This window comes from Lathamus discolor, chromosome 13, assembly GCF_037157495.1.
Source record: "Lathamus discolor isolate bLatDis1 chromosome 13, bLatDis1.hap1, whole genome shotgun sequence".
Lineage (NCBI taxonomy): Eukaryota > Metazoa > Chordata > Aves > Psittaciformes > Psittacidae > Lathamus > Lathamus discolor.
Window position 1 is genome coordinate 11362338 of NC_088896.1, and position 16176 is coordinate 11378513.

The 16176-nt window shown below is 47.4% G+C and overlaps 1 long non-coding RNA gene across 1 annotated transcript in view; it reads right to left on the reverse strand.

The window, feature by feature from the left end:
- Positions 1 to 235: 235 nt before the first annotated feature.
- LOC136021660 (uncharacterized) overlaps positions 236 to 16176 on the reverse strand; it is a 123734-nt gene continuing 107793 nt past the window's right edge. Inside the window, exons 6-16 of the long non-coding RNA XR_010615854.1 lie at positions 12089 to 12416; positions 11004 to 11181; positions 9151 to 9324; positions 6433 to 7998; positions 6252 to 6308; positions 5896 to 5962; positions 5294 to 5434; positions 4721 to 5211; positions 3327 to 3424; positions 2474 to 2590; positions 236 to 485 (exon numbers count right to left, since the gene is read on the reverse strand). This is a non-coding gene — a long non-coding RNA (uncharacterized LOC136021660). The remainder of the gene's footprint in view (positions 486 to 2473; positions 2591 to 3326; positions 3425 to 4720; positions 5212 to 5293; positions 5435 to 5895; positions 5963 to 6251; positions 6309 to 6432; positions 7999 to 9150; positions 9325 to 11003; positions 11182 to 12088; positions 12417 to 16176) is intronic.

Here is a 16176-nt window from a genome sequence, read left to right on the forward strand (position 1 = left end):
TGATTAAGTGATTTTTCCTGAGCTCTTGATGCAAGGCATTGTCAGAGAAAGGGCTTATGCAAGGCTGCAGCAGTCCCTGCTGAATGCCTGAGCCATTCAATGATCCAGCCCACCGCACAGCCCGTCAGGTCTGTTACCTGCCATCGGCTCCCCCACTGGAAAAACATGCAATTTTCCAAAGGTAAGAGCGTCTTGGGTTACTAGGAACACAAATCATTACGAGTAAAACTGCATTCCCAATTTATTGTATTTGTTTTATTTATAATTTTATTACTTATTCCACATTTTCCATATTTTCCATGTGTTTCACGTCATTCTTGTCCATTCAGACCTTTACGTGGAAAGTTGGGCTCTTCTCCACTGCCTAATGTGTTGAAGGCTTTATAAACAACCTTGATTCATTGTTTGCTCTGCATGCTTCCATACTAAGAGCATGCAGCTAGTGTTGTGCCTGGTATAAGCGTCAATGTTCTCTCACTGGGGAACTAGATGGGATGAGAAGGGAAGAAAAGCAACAATTACTGTGAGAAGCAGGTGAAAATAAAGACCATCAAACTGTTCACCTGGAGTTTTAACAAAGAACAGTTTGAGCCTGTTCTGATTTGGGTTGTGTTTTCTTTCAGGGTTTTAAGTTGTCAAAGACAGAGATTTTTCCATGTGCTGCAATCAAGGCTGAAGACTGGTCAACGTGTTGCACATGCACATCCAGATTTACCACCAACTGAATGATGATGAAACCCTTCCCCACGCTGCTTGGATCCTTCCCTGCTCTATGCTTCTGGAAGGTAATACCATGCATTTGCGTGCCCTGTTAATTCTCTATTTTCCCCTCTCTTGACTGCACAGGCTTTTCTTTCATGCTCCCATCTGACCGCAATCTGTGAGCAAACCAGGAGCATTCAGCAATGCTGCTTTTAGCTGCGCTCTCAAGGTTTTGTGGCAACAGGAACATTAGGTCAATTTGCAAACAGCCCTGGAAAATCTGGTGCAGCATCTCTAATGCTATTGACAGGGCCTGCTTAAACCTGGCATTGCCAGGCTAACAGTTGTCATTCAGCTCTTGAGCACACTTAAACCATCTCATCTATTTTTCATCAAGTCTTGCGCCCTTTGTGATGATAACTCCCTTATCAATTCATGAGGACATTCATTCTGATTCAGTGCAATCCCATGGGTAACAAGTCACATATAAACCCAGCTAATCCCTCAGATAGCAAAAGGATGCTCAGTTCCTGCAAAAAACTCTCCATGACTGTATTCTAGATTCTATAGTTAAGGTGACTTTTTCCTATCAAGAACTCATAAAACAATGTCGTATTTGATGGCAGAGGAGGGGGCGAGGAGATTGGATTAAAACATCTGGCGAGGTAATTAGATTCCCTAAAAAGTTTATGCTCCAAACTGCCCCTACATAATTGATGGCACTGTGGTGATGTGTCACTTCCACTTAGCGGCGGCCGGCAGCGGCTCTCGCCTCGCTGCACCCTGTGCTAACCTTCCCCGCTGACCTGCTGCGGTCCCCCTATTAAAGCTGCAATTACGGGGTGACTCTTAATAGCGAGGTCTTGCTGCAGAGGGGGGAGAAATGTTTCTGTAGCTCACATGCGACAATTAAAGATAATTTAAAATGTAAGTAATTGCACTGGGTTTCTGGAAACTACTGTAGAGGTCTTGTCCCAGGCATCTGACAGGCATGGTGGTGTATTTTGACAAGTTTTGCGCAGATTTCCATTAAATACCAACTAGCAGCTCTATTTTCTTTGGAGTCATTGGTCAGGAAATGGAGATTGTGAAAGGTCAGGACTGGAAGATTTGGGAGGGGATGGAGGTGTTATTCATGTTCTGATCCGTGGGGATCTAGTTCCAACATAAATGCTTCAGTCGCTTGATTCTTGCTTTCTGGGTAGTCTTTAGGCAGGAGAAAGGGAAGGACTGAGAAAGTTGGGGCTGCTCAGCCTGGAGAAGAGAAGGCTGCTCGGGGACCTCATAGCAGCCTTCCAGTACCTGAAGGGGGCCTATAGGGATGCTGGGGAGGGACTCTTCATTAGGAACTGTAGTGACAGGACAAGGGGTAACGGGTTAAAACTTAAACAGGGGAAGTTTAGATTGGATCTAAGGAAGAAGTTCTTTACTGTGAGGGTGGTGAGGCACTGGAATGGGTTGCCCAGGGAGGTTGTGAGTGCTCCATCCCTGGCAGTGTTCAAGGCCAGGTTGGACGAAGCCTTGGGTGGGATGGTTTAGTGTGAGGTGTCCCTGCCCATGGCAGGGGGGTTGGAACTGGATGAGCTTGAGGTCCTTTCCAGCCCAAACTGTTCTATGATTCTGTGACTTATACACAGAGAAGAGCTTCTGGTGAGTTCCTTTCACCTCTCCCTGCCAGGCAAGCTGGGACCCATTAAGCTATCTAGAAACCTGGTGAGTCTGAGTTGAGAGACCTGGCAGACATTAATACCACACCAACCACTGCACTAACCCTCTTATTGTGCAGAACTAGCTCCGAAACTGCAGCTCCTCCGAGGCTTCTGCAAGGTCAGCAAAGCGTGAACATCACGCCGAACGCACCCAGAGACTTTCAGAGGTTCAGCAGTCCCTGAAAAGAGTTTTTTTACGATGAAAACAGACTGTCAGATGAGTTTGGATTCTGCCACATGGTCCTAGCGATAATAAGCCATCTGTGTGCATCGTGCCGCACGCGACCTTTCCTCTCCCCATTTTGTCTCCATCGCTTTCCTTCCAAGTCCCCTCTCTCTGCTTTGACCTACATTTGAGTAACCCACCAAATGCCAGCAGTGCACATGGCAGAGTTAAATATGTACTCGGTTACCAACACGCTAACGAACAGCGAGTCCATCTACAGCAGAGGGAAAAGAAGCATGTGAAAATGGGATGATCCATCAAATGGAAAAGGACCCATCAGGAATATAATCGCCTTCTGCTACACTTGACTGATTGATTGCTACGTTTGACTGGCTCCTCTCCCAGTTAGTGGGACTTTTGCTCCTCAGTCGTTTGGGGTAGGGTTTTAAAAGATGTTTGGTACTGTTTGCATATTATGATGATAATATATGTATAATAATATACAGTACATATATAGTATATAATATATAGTATTTATATAATATTTGAAAGCTGCACTTTTATTTCCTTTTCCATAGCTGGAATTCTAAAATCAAAAGCTAGAGCTTATACCTCTGTATTATAGGTACATTCAGCTTGTGCCACTTACAGTTAATGCTAACTAAGTGTGTTTGTAAGCAGTTGCAGGATTTCCTTTTGTGTAACTTTATATAAGATAAAATAGGAAATAAAAGCTGGGACAGACTCACCCTCATTATTGCTTTCAAGTGGCTGTCTTTCTGTCTGCAATACTTCAGATGCATTGGTAATACCATAGCAGCTCACCACAAAAAAAAACATTGAGGGACTTCATAAAAACCAGAAAATGAAATTAAATATGTATAAGAAAAATTAAATAGTAAAAAAAGAGGCAAATTCAGTGAAACACACACTTAAAGTGCACGACCACAGAGAAAATGCATCAAACTTTCTAATCATTTTTCTTCCTTTCTGAAACAAAATGTCCCCAAATAAGAATATCCCTGAGCCCCTGCTCTCTATATTTACCCCAGTGTGGTGTTTTAATGAGGAACTCAAAGAGAAATTGCCCTTGAAATGAGAAGAGAGCTGCGGTTCTTTAGTTTATCGTGATCCAAGCATCCCTTCTGCGATGGCTGGATCCTCATGGATGAACCAGAAGGACCAGAAATGGGTTTGGGCTTGGTTTTTGTGACCCAGAATTGCTTTTTTTTTCCTTATTTCTAATCAAACCGTCCCCGATGTGCTCAGACACAACACGCCACATGGTGCGGTGACCCAGACAGGGCGAAGAGGCTCCGCGCCCTCCGCAGAGCGGCGGCTGAGTGCGCCTGACAAATGCCACCGCGTGGCACCGAGCAGAGACAGGCGCTGCAAAAAGCATTCCTGGGGCCATTTCCTGGTGCCTCTCCAAGCTGACAGAGGAGGTTTATATTGACATCACACGGCTGTCTTCGGCTGCGTCTGTCAGCACAGCCCGTTTGGGGATCTTGCCATGTTGGGCTGCATGGGGAACAGGATGGGGGGGGGGGGGGGGAGAAAAAGGCAAAGCATGTATTGGGTTTTAACACGTGCATCTGCCTTGGTAACGCTATCAAACCCAGGCTCCTCTGCCCCCATCCAGGCAAAACCTTTGTAGAACACTTGGAGGGCAGCCTTTAAAACACGTAACACATAGGAAACTAACACAGCGTAGGGACTTGGCAATGAGGCTGCCTCAAGGAGCCAAGTTGGGCATGGAAAAAAAAATTAAGACAATAAAAGGTCATTTCTAGCCAAGTTTTAAGTGAGTATACAATACATACCTTTTTTTTCCCCTCCTTTCTGCCTTAGTTATCGGCCAACTTGGCTAAGAGCTTATGGAAAACACTGAAGTGGAATTATAATTGGGGTGGGTTTTTTTCCTCTTTTTGACCAAGCATAAGTTCTTGTAGGCAATAATTTAATTATGGCAAAAGACTAACACAGACACGGGGTTTAGGGATGTATCATCAAAAAAACCCCTCTTTTCTACACCATACTTTAAACTAAGGCTAGTTCATGGGCACCAGTGATCTAATCCTACTGCTATTTATGATTTTTTGGGATTATTTATTATAAAGTATGTCATAAAGTGGAAAATTACCGGTGCCGATCACATTTCCAAGCAGGCTCATTTAGAACAGTGTGCCGTAAGTCAATTAGGACAATAAACCTGCTGGAGGGAGGAGGGGAAACCTTCTTGGGATCAGCATTTTCACCCTGCTCCTGGTGGGCTGTAACGCAAGGATCAAACAGGAGATGCTGAACAAGTGGCTCCAATGCCCCCCCTTCCACTCGCCATCCAGGTGGCAGCTCTCCTCTGGATGGCTTCATCCTGCTGTGACACCTTCCCGCAGCCTCCTTCCTTGCCCCTAACCCAAGGTTATGGTTAGGGTTAGGATGGCTGATGAAGGGCGAGCTCCTTGCTGACGTGGGTTGCTCTGTTTCATACTTACATGGCCTTGGGGTTTATTTCAGCCTTTTTAGAAGGGCAGAGTTAAAAAAACCAATTAAAAGGAAATACAGGATTTTTCCCCCTCTTAGAGCTGAACTGGAGGCATCCTCCTCCCCTTCTGAAGGCTGTGGGTTTCCTGTCTAGAAGATCAGAGATCTAATGAGACTGAGAAACATGGATAACTCCAACTTGCATCTGCCCAGGCCTGGACCAGACACTTACCTGGGATAGATAGCTGCATAAACAGCTCATAGAGAGCAGCCTTTGTGTGCTGAAGTATCCTGATGATGCTGGGATATTTTGACGCTAGGACACAGACTCTGGATGCACGATGCCAAAGCACAGTTTGGAGAAGTTGGCCTCCTATATGAGAGAGAAAAGGAGTCGGGAATGGTGTACAAAAGAAAAGATCTGAAGCTGGAAAGCAAAAGGATAAGCCTGAGATTAATAGGAAGTTTATAAGCTGCAGGTATAGGCTGTGTTTAAATAAGAACAACAGTTTCCTCTTTGCCACTTGTCCATTAAAGAAGGCAATTCTTTTTCAAATAGGGCTGATCTTACATTTCTCATATTCTCTTGGAAATGTCCTGCCAAGTGGGATGACTTTTTTGTCTTTAAATAAGCGGAGGTTTCACATTTACCTCTTTGCTGGCTTTTTTTGTGTGTCTTCTCACAAAAATAAGAATCTAATAAAAAAATAAATATCCATTCCTATTTATGCTATGGGGAAATGGGAGGAAGCTGCAGCAACGGAAGAAGCAAAATGCCTTCACTTTGGAGAGATTGATTTTTTTCTTAACAGAAAACATTCATGGCCAAATTACCTGTGTAAAGAGGCAGCGATTTCCCCCCAGTAATATTTCATAGCAGAGCACAGGTCACTCCAAGCCCCTGTTGGTTGCAAGAGGTAAGCAGTGAGCAATGGGCATGGGTTACAGGTGGGAGGCATGGCCAGGCTGGCTGTCACACCGCTGTGTGCAAACCCATGTATCTGCAGCCCATCACCTCGGCCAGCCCTCTGGGCAGGCTTCAGTGCAAGCTATTTACTGGTGCTACTGGGGGGGGGGTCACAGCCCAACAAGCCTCCACATGTGTAAGGCGGGTGTGACGATCCCTAATTATACCCCTTGGGAAAGACTTAGGTGACCTAATGTAGCTAGCACATAAGTCCATTCCACACCATTCGGATGGCATTTGCTGGCTGGCATGACTGGATCTGCGCTGCAGGAGCAGGGAGCTGGATGGAAAGTAAACATGGTGAGTAACGCCAGAGTCACATTGGATGCAGCATGTAATAACTTGATCTGTGACAAAGGCACTGAAGAGCCTGGCTAAGGAATTGTCTCTGGTGATGTACTTACTGATGCTTCATCTTTGTGAGATCGTATGGAGAAGCAGCTACAGGGGAGACTGTCATCCATAGTGGTTCAAGAGCACTCTCCTTGAAGAGTGTCAATGGTAAGAAGGGATAGTGTCAGGGAGTCACATCTGCTCTGTTCCTGCCTGATTGCAGCACATTTTTTAGCAAGGAAACTCCTTTATTCAGGATTTGTGCAGTGCCTTTTGCATCCTTCTCTTCTGCTCACCTGTTAATCACACTCCAGCACAGATACCAAGAACTTAAACCACCCATAGTGCATGTGCATCAATAAACTTCTCTCATCACTAAGGAATCTACCCTGTGCTATCACAGGAAAGCAGGAACAGGACATGGCAGCCTCTCCTCAGTGACAGGACTGTGTATTCCTGCACTGGTGTCTGCAGAAATGCCATCAAATGCAACTAAAAGAAGAACAGCCCATGCAGAAGTTGCAAAGAGAGGAATATGCCTTTTTGCTTGCAAACCCCAGAACTCATCCCACTGCTGTATCAGCAGTTCTGCTCTTGGTCTTTCTTCCTCAGCCTAGCCCAGACACAAGCTACTCACTCATCCTTGAGGCTCATGGGATGCAAAGTCTCATCCAAGCACAGGACCCTCAGAGCATCAGCAGGACATCCCGCCTGGCCAAAGAAGCGTCTGGCTTTTGCAAGTCATTGTCGTCATCTTAAGCAACATTAGAAGGAAATTGCTTTAGGGCACTGTCATTACTGTTAGAAAGTATTTGTTGACAGTGCAATGACTGTGCCATTCTCATGAACCTCAGCCGGGGTTGGATTTAAATGCAAGCTCACCTGCTTTAGTACCTATAAGTTGGCCAACTGAGCTGAAGAATGAAGGTCTCAGCATCACCAGGAGCTAACAGTTGCTCAGAAGTTACTACACAGCTTTGCACACAGATTAATAAAGATGGGCCTAGCTTAGCTGAGGGCAAAATACAATTAAACATCTACATACCGGTGTAATTACAAAGAGGCTGGTGAATAAACACCATCACCGGTCCGGACCTAAACTCGTTAGCAGGAGACAATACATTGCCAATAGATACACACGCTTTAGCCAATGGGTTACACAATCCTGCACTCCTACAGCTCCCAAGAACCTGCATATTTCCTGCTCACATGGCCTGATGGCATCACCAGGAGGGTGCTCATTTATTCCAGTCAGTGAAAGCAGCACAGACTGGAAGTTTCCCATGCAGGAATGAGACTGATCCATGCGTCATCCTCCACATATGTCACTGCAAGACACATCACTAAATATAGTACTTGGAAATGAACTTGTAAGCAGACTTCACAGCTTTTACTAAAGATCAGGTGTGCATTAGTAACATGCTAATTGCTGGGGCATTTTTCCCCAGCTTTTCCTCCTTGACAGCTCACAAGATGTTAAGTCTCTACCTTCTTCACCCCAGAGATGAGCTTAAATTCAGTGTAGGGGAAGAAGATAAAGCGAGAAGTTCCCTTTTCCTTCTCAACGAATCCCACCACCAGTGATTTCATCCCAGTCACCAAGCAGATGGCATCAAGATACATGTTGAATCTGAAGTCTGGATGAAGGAAAGAGGGACAGACAGATAAATGTCATTATCAGAAGCACAGTTAGCTCTCCCATCCTTTTCCAGTTGGAGGCTGTCCCATGCTGGTAAAAGGCAGGGATGGTGGCCTGAAAAGGCCACCAAGCTCATAGAGGGCACTTTAAAAGCAATGAGAACATCCCCATGTGGAAGCTGTCCTGCTGGAGAGGTCCCCAGTGCAGGCAGAGATGAGGTGGACATCACTGGGCTGCCCTCCAAGGGTGTTCCTCCTTGCCGGCAGCTCCATCACTCCAGGCTGCTGACTCACCCTGACAGCTCAGGATGCTCAGCCTCATCCTCCTCTTAGCAGAAAGCTATTTCTGCTCCCAAACAACCACAGGAGCAGCTCTGGGGAGGCAGAGTGAGAAACTGCTGCACGCCTTCCCCAGGGGAAGCAAACACGAGGTCATCGTCAGCCCCATCTCATGGGGCTCAAACCAGACCTTGTCCAAACTGTACGGACAAACAGTGATGCTCTAACCACAGGATGACACGCTCAGAAAGGCTGGCCGAGATCCTGCTGTAGCTGAAAGCAACCTGAGGCCTGGCCAGCCCAAGCAGGGTATTTGGTTGTTGCTGCTTGAGAATGATATTCATTAAGACCTGGAGCCAGGCAAAGCTCCCCTCTCCTCATCAAGCCAATGTGCTCTTCTGCACTGGCTGATATTGAAAGGAGAGGGGTGGAAAAGAAACCTCGGAAAATACAACTTACTTGGCACTGCCGATTAAAACCAGTTTGAGTTTCATTGTGAAAGACTCGAGGTTTATTCAGTCCTGGTCTCTTCGATCCGCATAAGGTTTGCTTTAATGAGTGTGAAGTTATATGAATCTATTAATGGTTTTTTTCCTGAAGGTTTCCTTATAACAATGCCTGGGTTTTCATACAGCGCTTTCCAGCCACGCGTCTGGAAATGCATGGCAAATGGGCAATTAGTGTCAGCCCGGGTCTGAAGATGGAGAAACTCCAGCAGAGTCTGAGCAAGACAATTCCTAAATAGCAATGCCAAACCCCTCTATTTAGCTTGATCTTGAAAACACTGGGGCTAGAGCCTGAATACGCGCTCAAAGACAATTCAGCAGGGACAAGCATAAAGCATTTCATTCAGCTAAAAGGGAATGACTGACCTGGGGAACGAGTGCTGACCACCGGCCGAGCCCGCACGGATCGTGCTGCAGCCAACAGGAGACATCTGCCCTCACGAGAAAGGCTGGACCAGGAGGTCCAGGATTACAGCCTCTAAATCTGTGCCCGATGCGCTCTCCTGCCACCAGCCCTGGGATGCTGACTCCAGCCTTGTGCTAGAAGAGAGGAGGAAGAGGACTCTTTTAGTAGACTTCAGGGAGGCCACTGCAACCACTGACATCCCACAGCCAGCACTGTGGGAGCCCACTCCAACGAAGCCCTGATGGTCACAGGTTTTTTATACAACACCTTGTTTCTTTTCTCCCTCTGTGTTTTAATGGGAAAATCTGTAAAGGTTAAAAGCTCAGAGGAGAAAAACAGCGATAATCTTATTTGAGGCAAATCTCTAAGTCTTTACTTGGGCTGTGGGGGAGTCAAGAGAAAATATATGTTAGGGTATGCTAAATTATTCATATTATATGTTGGGGTATGCTAAATTATTCATATTATATGTTGGGGTACATTAAGTTATTCATATTATGTCTAGGTTGAGATTAATCAGATTCCAGAGACATGTAATAACCACCTGCTGCCTCCTCAAATATAGATGTGCGGAGGCACGCATTTAACAAGCGGACTCACACAAGGAGGACCGTAGCCTGCAGGGAAACAGGGTCCTCAGGCCGGACACGCTGCATTCCGGGATGCCTGGCCTTGTATGGTGCCACGGAGAAGTAACTGAGGTGTGGGTAATGGCAGATGGCTGGTAGGGGACAGGGCAATGGGGTGAGGTTGGAGCCAGCCGGGGCCCCGACACCGTATTTCACTTCCCTGCTGATCCCCAGAAACCTGCCTATAGATCATCCTGCAGGAGCAACACGTGGATCTCATTCTGTAATGCCAGGCCTGGCTGTGCCGTTATCCACATAAATCCCGCAGCCCTGACACCAGCCTTTTCATCATTGAACCGGGGTTTGTAGGGAAGAGGGAGAGGAGGGAGCGCAGGCGTGGAGGGCGAGATGGGCTCGGCAGCAGGCACGGCTCCTCTCTCCTCGTGGCCTTTATCCTCCTTAATAATCCTCTCTCTGCTTCATGTATCAGCTGATAACATGTGGGTCCTATTTCCCCCACCCTCCCCACATTGGAATGAGATGGCAGACGAAGCGGTCCCATCATCTGAGGCATGTTAGCAACTGCTCTTGATTAAGAAAGAAAAAGCCCTCTCGCTGTAATGACTGCAAGGCTCGGATGGGCTTCCCATGCCATCACCAAATGCCCATTGTGGCTTCAGCTTCAGGCCCTGTAGCATGTAGCCTTGGAGCTTAACCCTTCCTCCCTTCAAGATCAGGGGTCAGTTCTCACCTGGGGCTCACTAGCACAGAGAAAACCCTGCCTTTTAACGATTCTCCCAGCTTATTTGCTCTAATGAAATATGTAATTACTAGTGCTAAATAATAGCAGTGCAATTAGGAATAAATCCCTGTGTTTTGGGGTAGATTTTGAGAGGGGGACAGTGTATCATCCAAAATGGTTTTGCGTGGAAAATCTGGCCTTTTGTTTAAAAGAACAAAAACTAAACGCAGAAAGTCTTCAATTTGAAAATCAGGAGGGGAAATGAAGCAAAAATCTCCCCCTTTTTTGAAGTGGGAATTAATGGAAGTTACTTGGGGTGTGAGGGTGGGATGCAGCAGCAAGAAAAACGGCCTGAACAAGTGAAGTAACAGAGACAGCGTCAGTCACCCTGGGGACATCTTCACCATCAGGTATTTCTGCCTGATCCCTGCAATATGGAAACATAAGAAGCCTGAAATAGACCCGTAAGAAGTTTCCTATTTCTTCAGACTTCCTGCCCTACCTGTTGCCAGTGTTGTCCTCCAGGTTCCCAACAAAGGCAAGTGTTGAAATCGCACCGTTTGAAGACAGTTGGGAAGATGGGGAGGGGAACAAGAGAACAAGAGGACTCGCATCTCCTGAGACCTGGTCCAGCACTTCCAGGTGGCTCAGTTGCTGTGAGTCCTTGAAGTTTCCTCTTCCTAAAAAGAACAGATAAGGACAACTCAGTGCAGAGCTCAGGACCGGTTTTGTCCTGGAATCACCCCCCCAGCACCACCAACACGCTTTCATTTATCTACCAGTTCACTTTGGCAGATGATGGTCCAGCTCTCCAGCCTTCCCCATGCACTGCCACCCATCGAGTGCACATCCACAGGTTTTCTGTGGTTGACGCTGCTTTGCCACCCTCCCAGCTGTGGATTGGGATCAGGGGGAGGGCGATGCCACCCAGCCCCATGCCAGGGCCTACATGGGGTAGGTGTCTATGCCCCATAGCAGCCCTCGCTAAACCCTTCCCCAGGCTGGGAAATCTCAGTGAATCCCATTAGAAAGCAGGTCCTGCTCTTTGAAGCTGCCACAAAGCAGAGCTTATGAGAAGAGTGAAGAAAAACTGAGAAGACAAATACAGAAGAAGAAAAGATACTGAGAGGGGAGGAGATGGGGAATGGCGAGAAGGGAGTTAATGAGGGCCAGAAACGCGAGTTGGAGAAATGTTGATTTTATTTAGCATTAATTGCAGGAAAAAGCCTATAAAGTGTGGTAAAAACTGATTAAGTACCACTCTGCAATGCCAGCTTTGTGCCAGGCATCCCTCGACACAGGTGTATTATTCCTAGTTCCCCAGGTATAAATAAATAATTCCTTTTCCACATCTTTTTTTATGGTGCCATTTCATTAGTTTTTATTGCCATATTGTTACGGCTCCAACTGCTCCAGAACAGACTTGGAGATCAGCCGGTGAGGGAACACGTGTGCACACGTGTGTGCGGACGTGTACGTGGGTTGGCACGCGTGAGCTGGGTGCACGGTGAGGTGTTTTGGATCACAGCATCCCAGGGGAGCATGCAAAGCCTGATCCCCCCCTCCCACGTCAGAACAAGGCCTCACCTGTGATCCAAGCTCTGACAGCGACGTCCAGATGAATATAGGAAGGAAAATTATAGCCATGTTTATAAGGGAATGGGCATCACATCAGGGAACCACTCCGCAGATCCAGAGGGAATGGGCATCACATCAGGGAACCACTCCGCAGATCCAGAGGGAATGGGCATCACATCAGGGAACCACTCCGCAGATCCAGAGGGAATGGGCATCACATCAGGGAACCACTCTGCAAATCCAGAGGGAATGGGCATCACATCAGGGAACCACTCTGCAAATCCAGAGGGAATGGGCATCACATCAGGGAACCACTCCACAGATCCAGAGGGAACAGCTGTAACAAAGAGGTCATGAGCTTTAAGGTCCCTCCCAGCCCAAACCATTCTATGATTCCTGAGAGAGGGATTGCCCTGGGGTGGGATGTTTTCCAGGGTACCACCCTGGTTCAAGCACCAGTATGATGTCAACCCATTTATCTTGATGTCAGGGACACAGAGCTGGGGTTTTCCTAAGATATCCCATCCATCCATGACTCCTGCTTGCATGTACTGAGACTAGAAAAGAAAACCTGTATTCTACTCCACTTTTAACTCTCTGCTCATGATCTGCCCATATGCTCATCATTTCACACAGGCTCCGGTATTGGCTCCGTTAAGAACGAGGGCAGATCACATTCTTCCTGAGCGATGTTTATATCAGCTTTTGGGGGCTTGTTTTATCAAGTCTCTCACTTCTCAGAAGGAGACTCAGCAGGGAGATAAATGCTGGATGCGATTCCTTGCAATGCCTCTTGCTTCAGATGAGGCCACCAAAGACGCTGGGGGAAGCAATGATTCCCTGGTAATGCCTCAGTCCAAGCTCTGACCTGGAACCGTGGGCTCTGCAAATACGCATAAATCTTCAGCTCACATCCAAATCACTGCAAGGTTCAGTGAACACAGCAAAACTGCCAATGAATCTAACCTAAGCTTTAATGCAGCTCTGGCACGATTTATGACCTCAGGTGGAAACCATGCAACGTGATGGTCTCAGCCCCACAGCAGAGGATGGTCGCCTGCCCCAGCCCCGGGGTGGTTGCATTTGGTGCTGAAGAAGCAGAGCTGGAATTAAACAGCACAAACGCATCCAAACCCTGTTCATCTTGTGCTAAGTGAAAGTAGCTGACACACCAATCAAAGCAGGGTCCTGCTCAAGTCAGAGACAGGAAATGAAACAAATCAAAGAATAATAAGGGCAAGCAAGCAATAAAGTTATCTTTTCTGACTGAAAAGCAGTGATTCACTACCTTCCCCCCTTGTGAGCAGCACGTCCCTAAACGCAGAATCCTGCAATAGCGCTATCGTATTACAGGAGGTTTATCATGGCTTTTTAATACTTATTTCCCTATCAAAATATTATCACAGATAGTAGGAGACGCCGTTATTGTTTCCTACCTAAAAAACAAGAGGAAAGAGAGAGGGCTTCAGCCTCAGTGACCCAATTTTCCAGGGAAGCGCGGGTGTCACATCAGCAGGGAAAGATGCTCCTGTTGTTCTATGCTGGCAAAGTTCCCCCTGGCCAGAAGTAGGAATGATTCTCTCTGCAGAGCATTAACAAGAGCATTTCCTCTCCTTTCTCTGACCTTCGTTATCTATCTACATATCGGCTTGGAAAAACTAATGATGATAACAATCAGCATAAGAGCCCCGTGACATGACCAAGGAGACGTGACCGGTCTAGGTATCAATACCACACATCACTGGTAACCTCCACATAATCATTGCCATTCAGCCCTTGGATTTAAGCTTATCTGAGGAACGGGTGGATGGGGAGGGGATGGATGGGCAAGGGAGGGGGTTTCTGCACCATTACCATACTGAAAGGCAGGCACCAAGAGCCTACAGCTTACAGCCCATGCTGACGTGGGCTCAGGGCTGCAACATCTGTATCCCATCCCAGTGCCAAGTTCAGCTTTCTTCCAACACTCGGCATCCCCCCACATGTGCGTGTAAATCCCCTAAGGGAAACCCTGCAAGACCCACAGACAGCCCTGAGCTAACAAGCCACAGCACAGAGCATTTACAACACGCAGCAGGCTTTTGGGTCACAAAGCAAGGAGAAATGGGTCGCTTGGCCAGTAGCTCCAGGAGGTTGGGGAAGGCGACACTGTGTGTGCAACAGCCCCCAGGCCAGGCTCAGCTGGTGGGAAGGGAATGTGCTATGTCAAGACAGAGATGCCCAGAGCAATCGGGGTGCCAGGGAATGGATTTCTGCCTCCAGCATCCTCACCAGCATCCTCACTGGTGATACAGCCCCTCCTGCCTCCAGAGGGGTTAGGCTAGCTGGAGATGCTCAGGAAAACACCTCTGATGCTGAATGGGTTTAATTCACTGCAGGAGTTAAGAAATGAAATCACTTTATACCGCATCAGTTTCTTCAGCAGACAAAACCTAAAGCAGTCTCCTGCTTTTTCTTACAGCTATTTCTCATCCCTGAGGCAGCAATTCAGACATGGATGTAGGTGTCACAAAAAAGCTGCCCGACCCTAGCTCTCCCTGTTAAAGCCCAACAGGGCTGTCCTACTCTGATCAAGCTTTCTTATTTGAGGTGGACGCTGGTAAAAACATAATCCCGAGTGCTCATTCTCTCCCTCTATTTCAGTGCAAAACTGAGAGAGTCCCAGCGCTTCCCATAGGAAAAAGCACCGCGCTGGGGGGGTTTCTGCAGGACCTCCCTTGTAAATAGAATGAGATTGGTAACAACGTTTTTGCCCCCTTTTTTTAACTTTCAAGTGAAAGAGCGAGCGTGACAAGGAACCGGGAGCCCGTCTGCCATGGAATATTCCTGCACGACTTGGGGCTGTGGTTTATTTTACTAGTGGTGACTAGTTCAAGCCACATTCAGTCAATAAATATGAGATATGAGGTCACCCCGCCATTTAGCTGTTACCCTGTCTACATATTTCACAGCTGGGTAGTAACCTTTTAACTAGCGTCTACCTCGGTGGGGAGTCTCCATAAAGAAAGAGCCAGGATCCATTGGTCGTGGTGGGGGATCAAGGCATAGGAGCACCACGGAGAGTTCTGAGCAGGGGAGTGGGAGAAAGGGAATGCTCAGGGCTTCACTTTTCACTTTCCTTCCAGGCACAGGAGCCTCTGAGCTGGCCCTGCACATCCCAAATGCTGAGATTTACATTGATTTCCCAATCTTTCATACAGGAATGCACCAAAAGACACATTTCCTTCCATTTCCAGCTTTACAGAACAAACCTATCCGAGCCAAACATCTCCAAGGGTTAGTTTCTCCTTTTATCTGTGTCTTTAAAGATTTAACAGAAATTCATTTTTTTCCAGCTCCATAGCTTCTCCTTCCTACCCTTGCTTTGCTTTGGGATAAGGAGGATGCTTCCCTGTTTTCTGAGCTGGCAACTCAGGGCTAAATCTGGTTTAAGATGGAGCATCCCTGAGTCCAACATTAAACCTTCACACGAGCACATGACTTATTGCAATGGCCCCAAGTATAACTGAGAATACAAACTGCATCCCCAGCCCTGCTCCTGCCCTCAGTGTGAACCTCCAAAGTGTCAAAGTAAGTGGGTCTTATGGCGTTGTTCCTACCTTGTGCCCATCCTGCTCCATCACTGGCATGGTCCTGCCGAGGGCTCAGCCCCAGAGATGGTGGCAGCAATCCATATGAAAGCAGTGAGCAGGAGAAGGGACCCTGGCCAAGTCACCTGGCCTGGCTCCAGGAAGGCATTTGGGTATCTAACAGAAACTCAATGTGTGAGTGGATATGGCGAGAAGGTGGCAGGGAGGAGAAAGCCAACCCGTGAGTGAAAGAGACCATGAAGGGAGGCCAGTGATGGACCAGACCACGGGGCTCTATTGCCTTATTGCTTCACAGCGGCTCTGCCCATCGCACTGGCGTACGTGCGCTGGAGATGAACAGAGACCCAGGACCGCAGCTGGCCTCATCTTTCCCTGTACCAGCAACGCAACCCCCAGCAGCAAGCCCAGGGAAGGGAGGGAATGCGCCTGCCCAGCGGAGCAAGGTGCTAGGGAGTCCCTTCCAAGCATTGCACACAGTCTCCAAGAGCAGAGCCAGGAAAGCCGCAG